At 43.7% G+C, this 14,918-nt stretch overlaps 1 long non-coding RNA gene across 1 annotated transcript; it reads right to left on the bottom strand.

Moving 5' to 3' along the window:
* Positions 1-1,029: 1,029 nt before the first annotated feature.
* On the bottom strand, positions 1,030-3,857 carry LOC115155517 (uncharacterized). Its single transcript, XR_003868097.1, has 3 exons — positions 3,318-3,857; positions 3,118-3,137; positions 1,030-1,563 (listed from the first exon to the last, which is right to left on the bottom strand). It is a non-coding gene; the product is annotated as an uncharacterized LOC115155517 (long non-coding RNA).
* Between the last annotated feature and the right edge of the window lie 11,061 nt (positions 3,858-14,918).

Below are 14,918 nucleotides of genomic sequence, written 5' to 3'. Positions count from 1 at the left end.
ATCTCTGCATGTCTGGCAGACATATCAGTGTGGATGACGGATCACCACCTCAAGCTGAACCTCGGCAAGACGGAGCTGCTCTTCCTCCCGGGTAAGGACTGCCCGTTCCATGATCTCACTATCACGGTTGACAACTCCCTTGTGTCCTCCTCCCAGAGTGCTAAGAACCTTGGCGTGACCCTGGACAACACCCTGTCGTTCTCCACTAACATCAAGGCGGTGACCCGATCCTGTAGGTTCATGCTCTACAACATTCGCAGAGTACGACCCTGCCTCACACAGGAAGCGGCGCAGGTCCTAGTCCAGGCACTTGTCATCTCCCGTCTGAATTACTGCAACTCGCTGTTGGCTGGGCTCCCTGCCTGTGCCATTAAACCCCTACAACTCATCCAGAACGCCGCAGCCCGTCTGGTGTTCAACCTTCCCAAGTTCTCTCACGTCACCCCGCTCCTCCGCTCTCTCCACTGGCTTCCAGTTGAAGCTCGCATCCGCTACAAGTCCATGGTGCTTGCCTACGGAGCTGTGAGGGGAACGGCACCTCCGTACCTTCAGGCTCTGATCAGGCCCTACACCCAAACAAGGGCACTGCGTTCATCCACCTCTGGCCTGCTCGCCTCCCTACCTCTGATGAAGCACAGTTCCCGCTCAGCCCAGTCAAAACTGTTTGCTGCTCTGGCACCCCAATGGTGGAACAAGCTTTCTCACGACGCCAGGACAGCGGAGTCAATCACCACCTTCTGGAGACACCTGAAACCCCACCTCTTTAAGGAATACCTGGGATAGGATAAAGTAATCCTTCTAACCCCCCCCCCTAAAAGATTTAGATGCACTATTGTAAAGTGGTTGTTCCACTGGATATCATAAGGTGAATGCACCAATTTGTAAGTCGCTCTGGATAAGAGTGTCTGCTAAATGACTTAAATGTAAATGTAACACCGCTGGCGGCAGGAGTAGAGGCCCCTCATAAACAAAAAAATTGCAGGTGTACGCACACACAGAATCGGCCAAAACAAACAGCTTGTATCACCATTTTGTTGGTTTGTTCCGCATGTATTGTTTAGGAAGAAAACTGGTCAGGGAGGCTTCCAAGAGGCCTACAGCAACATTATTAACTTCACCAGCCCCATGTAAATGACAATCGAAAGGAAGCAGAAAAGGTCTTGCATGAAAATGGGCTTCCATGCATCTTTCTTGCCTGCTTGCTTTTTTGCTCCATACTTGTTGTATCTAACACCAAGTGAATCAATTACTGACGGGGTGAAAAACAGCTGAAAAGGTTGAAGGGGGCTGTACTTCGCTGTCATGTCTAGTTGCGGCCCTGGCTGCCTTTTCGGCCAAAATACTAGTGGAATTGGATCTACATCCTCCTCCAGCAGAGTGCCAACGCCCATCTACCTCTCTGCCAGCAGGTTCCACGCTTCCTTTCCTCCGCTTCTTTGACGTCTTCACACCTCTAGATGGCCGGGCGGGGGTAGATGTGGAGCCGGAGACAGCAGGTGTCTGGCTGGATGAACCAGCTTCATCGGGGGATAGGCACCTTGGCACCAGTCGGAGTCGCTACCACTGTGAAAGAAAACATTTCAAAAAATATTTGTTATGTATGAGCCTTGTATCATCACGTAAAATAAACAGATATGTATTATATAGAGCAGAGTCACTATGTCACAGTCACTATGGTGAAGTGCTGTTCCATTCAACTACGGCCATTGTTGTGGGCCTGCCTGCCCTCCCTATAACAGTGGCCATGTGTGTGTTTGCTGTTCTACTCCATTCCATTTCTATAAAAAATGTAATACATACATACACACATCCACCCAAACAAACACACAGGTTATGGGTCATACACACACTATGTATTGCCAATGTGTACTTTGGCAATACATAGTGTGTTACACATTTCATTACTGATTATATTTCTATAAATTCCACCCAAAAATATATTTGGCCAAAAAATATCAAATGATTTATATTTCAAACAACGGCATTAGCACCCACCAGACCAGATGTATTCCCTCTCCTTGCAGAAACATTTCCTCAGCCTCCGAATCAAAGCTATGGTCACTCAAAGATTCATCGTCAAGTAAATATTCTGTCTCACTTTCTTCAAAAAATTTGTGCAAATCTGTATACTTAGCCTTTGACTTCGCTTTTCCAGATTTATTCGCCATAATGTTTTCTATACAATCGCTGAAACTACTCTTCACAAAATACAACTGTGCGTAATGGCGTGTGCCTGCAACAAGTCTGATCTTCAATGGCGAATGAAGTTCGTTACGCGTGCGTTTACTGACAAGGGCTGGTGTTCCAACCCATAACCATCACATACTGACGTTTAACTCAGCTCATTGGCTATCTACCAAGCTAGATTTCAAGAAGATCAGTGACCATTGGACAGAAATACAGTCAATCAAGGAAACATCGCTAATATTATTGATGCGCAATGATGTCATTGCTCGTTGTCTTCAAATCAGTTCCTTTCGGTCAATATGCCCCACAAAAAGAACCATCAAGTTTGCTGTGTTACAAACATCCAGAGGATGGCAATGAAACCAACCGTGACTAGATAAACGTATGTTTAGTGTGTGTAATTACATCGAATGCTTCGTCAAAAGTTGATAGACACGGAATTCACGACACAAGCGGTTTACAAAATGTTTCGTGTTAGGCTATAAAAATGGATTTTATCAAAGAAAACGGCACTTTATTTGATCACTGGGAACCCCAGGATGAGAAATAAGAGCAAGATATCAGAATGTAAGTCATATTTTTACCATCGGATGTGAATGTGTCATACCTGTCATGGCGGAAAAAGTTTGTTGTTGTTGATCGCTCTTCTCAAAGAAAAGCATGCCATTTTTTCTCTGTATTAGCTATTTTAAATCGGACAACGGAGTTTGATTACCAAGATTCTAATCTTTTGAAGGGTGTAAGACACTTGTATTTTCAAGAATGTTTAATGTTATACTTCGCCGGATGTTGTCAAATCAATGCCGTAAACGGGATTCTATCTCGAAGGGGTCCTCAAAAGGTTTTAAAGCAGATTCATGTAATTAAAGAATATCAAAACTTTCCCCAAGAACATAGAGCAAATGAGATGTTAAACAGATCCCAACTTACGTTTCTTGACAAGAGGAGTTCTAGGGGGAAAGCAAAGATACAATAAAAAATGTGTAATCAGAGAACAAAGCACAGAATTTAGACAGTTACATCCATGTACAAAATCAATGCACAAGTTCATCTGTCACACAGGATTCAAAACATTTACTTTACATGCTGATATGACACAATAAAATGATCACAACATAATGGATACTTACGTAGAGTCGCCAGAGTCATCAGAGCCAGCAGAAGAGCCTGAGGAAATTGTTCTGCTTCTGTCGAAACCTTAAAATATGAAAACATTCATCCTGAACTTTCCTGAACAAAATTCACCTTAAAACAGCGGAAGATTAATTACTTCAATGGATTGCACTACAATATTAGTTGGATAATATTTTTCATAGCATGTAAACAGCATATCCCGTAAATGATCATAATCTATTGACAATAATCACAGTATTGTGTGCATTTGAGTATGATCCCTCCCACAAGCTATCTGATTTTTATCTCCCTCACCCTCCATGATTATGCTTCACATTTTAGTCCTTTAGCAGACACTCTTATCCAGACCGACTAACAGTAGTGAGTACATTCATTTTCATAATTTCTTCCTACTACTTCCCTGTGGGAATCAAACCCACAACCCTGGCGTTGCAACTGCCATGCTCGACCAACTAACATGTCCCAGGGCAGTGATTGTAAGTCGCTCTGGATAAGAGCGTCTGCTAAATGACTGAAATGTAAATGTAAATGATTGGGGACACTTCCCTGTGTAGGGTGCCGTCTTTCGGATGGGACGTTAAATGGGTGTCCTGACTCTCTGTGGTCACTAAAGATCCCATTGCACTTATCGTAGGCTGGCTAAATTCTCAAGCTGTCCCTCATACCATCATGGTCACCTAATTATCCCCAGCTTACAATTGGCTCATTCATCCCCCTCCTCTGTAACTATTCCCCAGGTCATTGCTGTAAATGAGAACGTGTTCTCAGTCAACTTACCTGGTAAAATAACGGCAAAATAAAAAATAAATAAAACAGAGCTACATTTGATGTGTGGGTAAATAAACAACAAACTGAAAATAATTTATGGGGGAGGAGAGGCCACTATCCAGACTTTTGTTTTTAAGAACCTATAAGAGGTCTGGATGACTAATAAACTCAAAACTTGACAGTGTCTTCAGGTCCACAAAATACCTTGAAGGGGAGTCTGCGTCAAGTCATTGGTGCATTTAAAGTGACATTTAGATGAATTTACATTCATTGACTGGTTTCAGATTGTTCATTGAAGAACCCGTTATTTGGTGGTTGATGATATCCCTCTAGTGGTGTGGGGACTGTGCTTTGGCAAATTGGGTGGGGTTATATCCTGCCTGTTTGGCCCTGTCCGGGGGTGTTGTCGGACGGGGCCACAGTGTCTCCCGACCCCTCCTGTCTCAGCCTCCAGTATTTATGCTGCAATAGTTTATGTGTCGGGGGGCTAGGGTCAGTCTGTTATCTGGAGTATTTCTCCTGTCTTATCCGGTGTCCTGTGTGAATTTAAGAATGCTCTCTCTAATTCTCTTTTTCTTTCTTTCTTTCTTTCTTTCTTTCTTTCTTTCTTTCTTTCTTTCTTTCTTTCTGTCTGAGGACCTGAGCCCTAGGACCATGCCTCAGGACTACCGGGCCTAATGACTCCTTACTGTCTCCAGTCCACCTGGTCGTGGTGCTGCTCCAGTTTCAACTGTTTTGCCTGCGGCTATGGAACCCTGACCTGTTCACCGGACGTGCTACCTGTCCCATACCTGCTGTTTTCAATTCTCTAGAGACAGCAGGAGCGGTAGAGATACTCTGAATGATCGGCTATGAAAAGCCAACCTCCATTTACTCTTGAGGTGCTGACCTGTTGCACCCTCTACAACCACTGTGATTATTATTATTTGACCCTGCTGGTCATCTATGAACATTTTGGCCATGTTCTTTTATAATCTCCACCCGGCACAGCCAGAAGAGGACTGGCCACCCCTCATAGCCTGGTTCCTCTCTAGGTTTCTTAGGTTCCTAGGTTCTGGCCTTTCTAGGAAGTTTTTCCTAGCCACCGTGCTTCTACACATGCATTGCTTGCTGTTTGGGGTTTTAGGCTGGGTTTCTGTACAGCACTTTGTGACATCAGCTGATGTAAGAAGGGCTTTATAAATACATTTGATTGATTGATTGGTCTGATGAGTCCAAATTTGAGATTGTTGGTTCCAACCGCTGTCTTTGTGAGACGCAGAGTAGGTGAACAGATTATCTCCACATGTGTGGTTCCCACCGTGAAGCATGGAGAAGGAGATGTGATGGTGTGGGAGTGCTTTGCTGGTGACACTGTCTGTGATTTATTTAGAATTCAAGGCACACTGAACCAGCATGGCTACCACAGCATTCTGCAGCGATACACCAACCCATCTGGTTTGCGCTTAGTGGGACTATCATTTGTTTTTCAACAGGACAATGACCCAACACACCTCCAGGCTGTGTAAGGGCTATTTGACCAAGAAGGAGAGTGATGGAGTGCTGCATCAGATGACCTGGCCTCCACAATCACCTGACCTCAACCCAATTGAGATGGTTTGGGATGAGATAGACCGCAGAGTGAAGGAAAAGCAGCCAACAAGTGCTCAGCATATATGGGAACTCCTTCAAGACTGTTATATAAAATATAGACCCAGACCCAGCTCCATTAGCAGTCCATGTTGCTGTCCTTATTGGAGCCCTCACAGACTCAGCTCCATTAGCAGTCCCTCTTGCTGTCCTTATTGGAGCCCTCACAGACTCAGCTCCATTAGCAGTCCCTCTTGCTGTCCTTATTGGAGCCCTCACAGACCAGCTCCATTAGCAGTCCCTCTTGCTGTCCTTATTGGAGCCCTCACAGACTCAGCTCCATTAGCAGTCCCTCTTGCTGTCCTTATTGTAGCCCTCACAGACCAGCTCCATTAGCAGACCCTCTTGCTGTCCTTATTGTAGCCCTCACAGACCCAGCTCATATAATCTATTTGCATGATATCATATAAGGCACAGAAAATGTAAGGATAAAGGTTTTGGGGGAAATGATTTGGTAAAAAGATCTGAGTGTGTCCCTCTGTCTCTGCACCTTCATCCTTCTCAGGCTCGCCCTCTGCCTACCTCTTTACCTCAACGGCCATTGAAAAATTTGAATTCATGACAACATAACCAAGACCACTGCCCTCACTGTTCTTCCACCATTTCATCTATCATCCTCAGAGGCTCTGGGTCCTGAGTGATGTCATTGTCCCAGGCAGTGGCGGTTCTAGCTTGTATGGCTCCCTGGGCGAACCCCATTCTGCACTAACTGTCATTTTTATTCAGACATGTGGAACAACACAAATAAATAATCATAACATTTAAAAATATATACAAAAATAAGACTCATAAATATAAAAAAAAGTAACAAAGACAAATAGAAACAAATTGTAGAATATAAATCCAAACAAAAAAGATGGCTGGCAGGTAGCCTAGTGGTTAGAGCATTGGGACAGCCTTCCCCGTAGCTCAGTTGGTAGAGCATGGTGTTTGCAACACCAGGGTTGTGGGTTCGATTCCCACGGGGGGCCAAGTACGAAGAAAAAAAATAATAATTATGAAATGAATATGAGATGTATGCATTCACTACTGTATTTCGCTCTGGATAAGAGCGTCTGCTAAATGACTAAAATGGACAGTAACTGAAAAGTTGCTAGATCAAATCCCCAAGCTGACAAGGTATAAATCTGTTGTTCTGCGCCTGAACAAGGCAGTTAACCCACTGTTCCTAGGTTGTCATTGTAAATAATAATTTCTTCTTTACTGACTTACCTAGTTTAAAAAAATTACACTATTGCTAACAAAAACCACACAAATAAAACTAAATTGCTCAAATCCTATATCACACAAATAGAATAACACACTTATGAAGAAGAGAACCTGATTATTACACTATTGCACTTCCAACAAGAAACACACAAACTAAATTGCACAACTAATTGCATTAGTACTGTACAAAGTTAGAGGTGCGTTATTTGATAGATTCTCCCGCTACCCCAACCTCGGGCTTCCAGAGGGGAGACCTGAGGTAAACCTACCCCCGCCCCCCTCCCCATCTCGTACTTCTGAGTGGGAGACCTTCCCAGGCAGTAGCCTGCCTAGCTCACAAACTAGAATCAGGACCACTCCGACAAGGTTAATGGACACACAGTCCCACACAGTGACATGATATCATTGACGTGACGTGCAAATAAGCGATATAAAACCGATCGCGCAAATGTCACCATTCAGAATATTATAATATAATATTTATTATTGTTATTATATATATTTTTTAATTGTGCGGGCTCCCCGTGCCACCCCCGGCAAGATACCGCCCTGGGCGGCTGCCCATGTTGCCTATATGTAACAGTGTAGGTTCTGTCCCTCTCTTCGCCCCAACCTGGGCTCGAACTAGGGACCCTTGCACACATCAACAACTGACACCCACGAAGCATCGTTATCCATCGCGCCACAAAAGCGCCACATCGCGCCACAAGGTGAAACCCTACTTCAAGTCTCAGAGCGAGTGACGTCACTGATTGAAATGCTATTAGCGCGCACCACCGCTAACTAACTAGCCATTTCACATCGGTTACATATATCTAGGGTACATGATCTAGGGTTCGGTTTAGGGTTAAGGTTAGAATTAGTGTTAGGTTTATGATCTAGGGTTAGGGTTAGGGTTAGGGTCCACCCACGGACCCAGTGATGTACTAGAGCGCCTTGTGAACACGGACCCAGTGATGACTAGAGGGCCTTGTGAACACGGACCCAGTGATGTACTAGAGGGCCTTGTGAACACGGACCCAGTGATGTACTAGAGCGCCTTGTGAACACGGACCCAGTGATGTACTAGAGGGCCTTGTGAACACGGACCCAGTGATGTACTAGAGGGCCTTGTGAACACGGACCCAGTGATGTACTAGAGGGCCTTGTGAACACGGACCCAGTGATGTACTAGAGGGCCTTGTGAACACGGACCCAGTGATGTACTAGAGGGCCTTGTGAACACGGACCCAGTGATGTACTAGAGGGCCTTGCGGTCGTGGGTGGAGAAATTCCTGTAGCAGGCCGTGATGCAACCGGTCAGGACGCTCTCGATGGTGCAGCGGTAGTATGTTCTTCGGCCGCCTTAGGAAGTAGAGACGCTGTTGAGCCCTCTTGACAAGAGTGGTGGTGTTGCTGGTCCATGTCAAATGCTTGGCGACGTGGATGCTGAGGAACTTAAAACACTCTCTACCGCAGTCCCGTTGATGTGGATCGAGGCGTGTTCTCTCCTCTGCTTCATGAAGTCAACAATAAACAAATGTAAATACAATGTGAGACAACTAAAAACAATACGCTGAAAAGCTTTGAAATAAATCAGTAACTGACCATTGTGTCTGGAAGCCATTTAGACCCTCTCTCTCCCGGTGTGGACTTCCCTAAAATATACTCATTCAACCTGGCTATCACTTCCATTAATTTAGGCTCAGTATCGAAGGAAACGGTCAACCCCCAAGCTTTGTCGACACTCTTCTACACTCTTCAATGTCATTTCGTGTGATCGTTCAACAGCCAAAGATCCAATTTCTCCTGACTGTAATATAAAGCCACCCACGTTGCTGAGAAATGCAATAATTTATTTTCCAGTAAAGATAACACATATCTAACTATTTCTTTAAACAGTAAATTACATGGACTGACACATACATGGCCTTCAGATGTATTCACACCCCTTTGTGTTACTGGCCTACACACAATACCCCATAATGTCAAATTGGAATTATGTTTTTAGAATGTTTACAAATTAATACAAAATGAAAAGCTGAAATGTCTTGAGTCAATAAGTATTCAACCCCCTTTGTTATGGCAAGCCTAATTAAGTTCAGGAGTAAAAATGTGCTTAACAAGTTACATAATAAGTTACATGTACTCACTCTGTGTGAAATAATAATGTTTAACATGATTGTTTGAACGACTACCTCATCTCTGTATCCCACACATACAATTATCTGTAAGGTCCCTCAGTCGAGCAGTGGATTTTAAAAACAGATTTAACCACTAAGGCCAGGAAGGTTTTCCAATGCCTCCCAAAGAAGGGCACGTATTACTAGATGAGTAAAATAAAAAAGCAGACATTGAATATCCCTTTGAGCATGATGAAGTTATTAATAAGGCTTTAGATGTTGTATCAATACACCCAGTCACTACAAAAATACAGGCGCCCTTCCTAACTCAGTTGCCAGAGAGGAAGGAAACCGCTCAGGGATTTCACCATGAGGCCAAACAGTAGCACAGTTTAATGGCTGTGATAGGAGAAAACTGAGGATGGATCAACAACATTGTAGTTACTCCACAATACTAACATAAATAACAGAGTAAAAAGAAGGAAACCTGTACAGAATAAAACATTTCCAAAACATGCATACTGTTTAAAATAAGGCACTAAAGTAAAACTGCTAAACATGTGGCCAAGAAATGAACTTTATATCCTGAATACCAAGCGTTATGTTTGGGGCAAATCCAACACAACACCGAGTACCACTCTTCATATTTTCCAGTATGGTGGTGTCTGTATCGTGTTATGGGCATAGCCGTGGGTGTGCTGAGGGTGCTGCAGCACCCTCTGAAAAATCTGAAGAAAACATATTTTTAAATAAAATAATTCACAAAGGTAGTTCACTGGGCCTCCCAAGCGGTGCAGCGGTCTAAGGCACTGCATCTCAGCGCAAGAGGCGTCACTACAGACCCTGGTTTGATTCCAGGCTATATCACAACCGGCCGTGATTGGGAGTCCCATTGGGCGGCGCACAATTGGCCAAGCGTTGTCCGGGTTAGGGTTGGCCGGGGTAGGCCGTCATTGTAAATAAGAATTTGTTCTTAACTGAATCCAAGTAATTGGTTTCCCTCTCTAAGCGGTGTATGTTAATGTTGTGTTTATTGGCCTTGAAAGACATGTTTTAAGTGTAATGTCATTAGCCATTTATTAATGTACATATACAGACCACTTCACTTGTTCCACATTCTGTTACGTTACAGCCTTATTCTGAAATTGATTAAATCGTTTTTTTCCCCTCATCAATCTACACACAATAACCCATAATGACAAAGCAAAAACATGTTAAGAAATGTTTGCAAATGGATTAAAAATAAAAACCTGAAATATATCATTTACATAAGTATTCAGACCCTTTACTCAGTACTTTGTTGAAGCTCCTTTGGCAGCAATTACAGCTTTGAGTCTTCTTGGGTATGACGCTACAAGCTTGGCACACCTGTATTTGGGGACTTTCTCCCATTAATCTCTGCAGATCTTCTCAAGATGTGTCAGATTGAATGGGGAGAATCTCTGCACAGCTATTTTCAGGTCTCTCTAGAGATGTTCGATCGGGTTCAAGTCCGGGCTCTGGCTGGGCCACCCAAGGACATTCAGAGACTTGTCCCGAAGCCACTCCTGCGTTGTTTTGGCTGTGTGCTTAGGGTCGTTGTCCTGTTGGAAGGCGAACCTTTGCCCCAGTCTGAGGTCCTGAGCGCTCTGGAGCAGGTTTTCATCAAGGATCTCTCTGCACTTTGCTCCATTCATCTTTCCCTCGATCCTGACTAGTCTCCCAGTCCTTGCCGCTGAAAAACATCCCCACAGCATGACGCTGCCACCACCATGTTTCACCTTTGGTTTCCTTCAGACGTGACGCTTGGCATTCAGGCCAAATAGTTCAATCTTGGTTTCATCAGACCAGACAATCTTGTTTCTCATGGTCTGAGAGTATTTAGGTGCCTTTTGGCAAACTCCAAGTGGACTGTCATGTGACTTTTATTGAGGAGTGGCTTCCATCTGACCAATTTACCATAAAGGCCCGATTGGTGGAGTGCTGCAGAGATGGTTGTCCTTCTGGAAGGTTCTCCCATCTTCATAGAGGAACTCTGGAGCTCTGTCAGAGTGACCATCGGGTTCTTGGTCACCTCCCAATGCCCTTCTCCCCCGATTGCTCAAGTTTTGGCTGGGCGGCCAGCTCTAGGAATAGTCTTTGTGATTCCAAACTTCTTCAATGTTAGAATGATAGAGGCCACTGTGTTCTTGGGGACCTTCAAAATGTTTTGATACCCTTCCCCAGATCTGTGCCTCAACGCAATCCTGTCTCGGAGTTCTACGGACAATTCCTTCGACCTCACGGCTTGGTTTTTACTCTGACATGCACTGTCAACTGTGGGATCTTATATAGACAGGTGTGTGCCTTTCCAAATCATGTCCAATCAATTGAATTTACCACAGGTGGACTCCAATCAAGTTGTAGAAACATCTCAAGGATGATCAATGGAAACAGGATGCACCTTATCTCAATTTCGAGTCTCATATCAAAGGCCCTGAATACTTCTCTAATAAGGTATTTCAGTTTTTTTAAAATTATTATACATTTGCAAGTATTTCTATAAAACCTGTTGTTTTCGCTTTGTCATTATGTGTGTAGATTGATGAGGAAAATGTTTTATTTAATCCATTTTAGAATAAGGCTGTAACGTAAGAAAATGTGGAAAAAGTCAAGGGGTCTGAATAGCCGCTGTACACAGGCCGGCCCAATTCAGATTTTTACCCCCCACTAATTGGTCTTTTGACCAATCAGATCAGCTCTTTTGCCAACAATTGGACAAAAGATCAGAATTAGCTGCCTGTGTAAACGCAGCTGAAGGGCATATGCTCTGAGTAGTTCTGCAATTAACCATCAGCTGACCTAAGACAATGACACCGTGGTCTCATTTGAATGACGTCATCGGTCTGAAGAGTGTGGTTCTATTGCATAAGTACACATTGAGAAATTCATTCAGACAAATTCAAACAAACTGAAAGAATAAGAATTGCCTGATTAAATCCTTTAATATTCTTGTTTAATTAAAGAAACAACAGATACAAATAGACTTAGAAAAAAGACAAATGTAAGTTGAGTCGAGATGCCACTTTTAAGTGAACAACTTTCATGCCAAAAAGGTTCAAATTTCAGTGTTGAAATTCTAACATTACTTGTTTCTTTAGTTTCGAGAACTTTAACAAAAATAAGAAAATCAGAAATTAGTGGGATTTTTTTGCAGTACAAACCTCCAGTGTTAGAAAATGTCAAATAGTGTTAACTTCTCTGCATTTGTCCTGTTGATCTGGAATAGATACACCATAGGCTGCGTTTACACAGGCAGCCCAATTTGGATCGTTTCACCACTAATTGGTCTTTTCATGTCAAATCTTTTTCAGAGCTGATCCGATTGGTCAAAAGACCAACTAGTGAAAAAAATATCAGAATTGGGCTGCCTGTGTAAACACAGCTGACTGATAGATACCTGAGGGAGTGGTGGGACTGCACCAGTGCCTGATGGGTACTGTAGTTTGGAATTACAGTATGGGAAGGACACTGTGGAGATGAGATGAGATAAAACGTATGGCCCACAACTTAGAACAGGGCCCGTATCCACAAAGCCTCTCAGAGCAGGAGGGCTGATATAGGATCAGTTTAGCCTTTTAGATCAGAATTAATAACAATATATGGAAAGATCCTAGATCAGCACTCCTACTGTGAGACTCTGTGGATACGGGCCCAGATCTCTCCTAAGCTACTGTAACAGTTGTATTGACAGTTGAGAGATGTAACAGAGGTATCGAACACAGAAGCTTCATGGGACACGGAGTCTATTATTAAACATGGGGCCCTCTTAACTATTACTGTAACAATAAGCAGAGTCTCATGGAACTCCCATCTCTTCAGCCTTAACACTAACTATACCTTATCAACTAACCCAAAAAAACACTTGTTTCCAGGATTCTATATTGAGAAATAAACAGGAGTTCCTTTTCTTTTTTAACAGAGGGCAGATGCATGTGAATCTGACTAAATCAGTCTCCCACACCACTTGCCAATCCAAATGAACTATAAAGAGGGCTGAGGAAGCGTGGTCTGCCTAAGTTCACACAATATAATGAAGCTGCACTCTTAAGGCTTGCATGAATCTGTCCTGGTTAAAAACCATTTAAACGCTACAATAAAATAAAAGAACAAAGGACATTATCAACATACGGAGAAAAGCCGGTGACGTCGTAACACAGAATGGGGGTCTTCTCCAGACAAGGGATGATGATGATGACGACGTGCTGCTGCTTTTGTTGCATGTTGCACTCAAGAAATACCAGTCAACTGTAATCTGACGTCTGCTTTCATGTCAGCACCCTCCCTAATACAACCCTTCAGATCACAGATGGGACGGGTCATCAGAGTGTAAATAGATAAACAATGTGAGATGTGTTCAAAGCAAGTGCAGGTGTGTTGGAAAGCAAGTGCAGTTGCAGTGTCTGAGCCCAGGGTGGTGCTGTGGCATGCAGGGAATAGCAGCAAAAAATAAACAACGGGGCAAAAACCTCATTCCTGTGCAGCTCAGGACCTGTAAGCAGCTTTTAGTAACATATCGCTGGCAACTGAGATGTAGAACAGTACTGTTAGGGACGGTATTATAAATTGCTCTGGATTAGAGCTTCTGTTAAATGACACATGTACATGTGTCATTACAATTCAATAAGATCCTTTTGCTCCTGCACCATGTCAACATACACCAGGGCCTAATAAACATGCCAGAACTAACATGGAGAAAATTCAACTACCCACAGTGCACCATTACAGATTAAGGATTGGTGGAGTGTGTCTGAGTACAATACTTAAGTAGATGAAGAGATGAGGTAGGAATGGAATTTAGTAACCAATCAAATCACCCTTGCTTAAGAGATGAGGTAGGAAGGGAACTTAGCAACCAATCAAATCACCCTAGCCTAAGAGATAGGAACTTTGTAACCAATCAAACAGTCACCCTTGCAGAGGCAAACATTACTAGAGTGTACAGCTGGAGAGGAGAATCAGTAGCTAGTGCATTTCATCTATAAAAGGGTAGGTGGGGTTATAGTCTGTTTTGACTGGAATTGGTTATTATAAGAGTCACACTGACACCAGGGGGGGGGTCGAGCTGTGTAAAGACACCGGGGGGGGGGGGGGGGGGGGGTGGTCGAGCTGTGCAAAGACACCGGGGGGGGGGGGGTGTGGGGGTGTCGAGCTGTGTAAAGACACCGGGGGGGGGGGGGGGTCTAGCTGTGTAAAGACACCGGGGGGGGGGGGGGGGGGGGTCGAGCTGTGTAAAGACACCGGGGGGGGGGGTGGTCGAGCTGTGTAAAGACACCGGGGGGGGGGGGGGGGGGGGTCGAGCTGTGTAAAGACACCGGGGGGGCGTGCTGTGTAAAACAGAAGAAAAGTTGTTCACTCAGGAAACTGGCTAGTCATAAAATGGCATGGTAATGCGTGTGCAGACATCTACTTGTGAGCAAGCATGGGAGAATGCGGTAAAAACCTACATAAAATAATAATTAGTCAGAACTTGAGGACGTTGGAACAGTGGAGTTGAATATCATGTCAAAGATAACAAAATGTTATTAAGTAGTTAGTTAGTTAGCGTGTTGTTAATGAATACAGAGCCCTTACTGTAGTCTTAACACATAGAAACCTGCCTCAGTATTTAAAACACTGGAAGTCCCATCTCTGCTGTTGTACATAGCCCAGATGAAAATAAGTGCCGTAGTAATATTCAATAGTGACCAGAATGCATAGACTTGTAGAATCATGGAAACGCCCCATTATATTTGATCCTGAATCTGGACAACAAATATAAAAAGGGGGCGGGCTCCCACAGCAGAGATAGGAAGCACAGTGAAAAATAAACACCTTTTTCTTAGAGGTTAAAAGCAAAGTGAAAACCAGGCTGAGCCTCAAGAAACTGGT

This window comes from Salmo trutta, chromosome 20 (genome assembly GCF_901001165.1).
Source record: "Salmo trutta chromosome 20, fSalTru1.1, whole genome shotgun sequence".
NCBI lineage: Eukaryota > Metazoa > Chordata > Actinopteri > Salmoniformes > Salmonidae > Salmo > Salmo trutta.
This window is presented reverse-complemented; position numbering and strand designations above follow the sequence as displayed.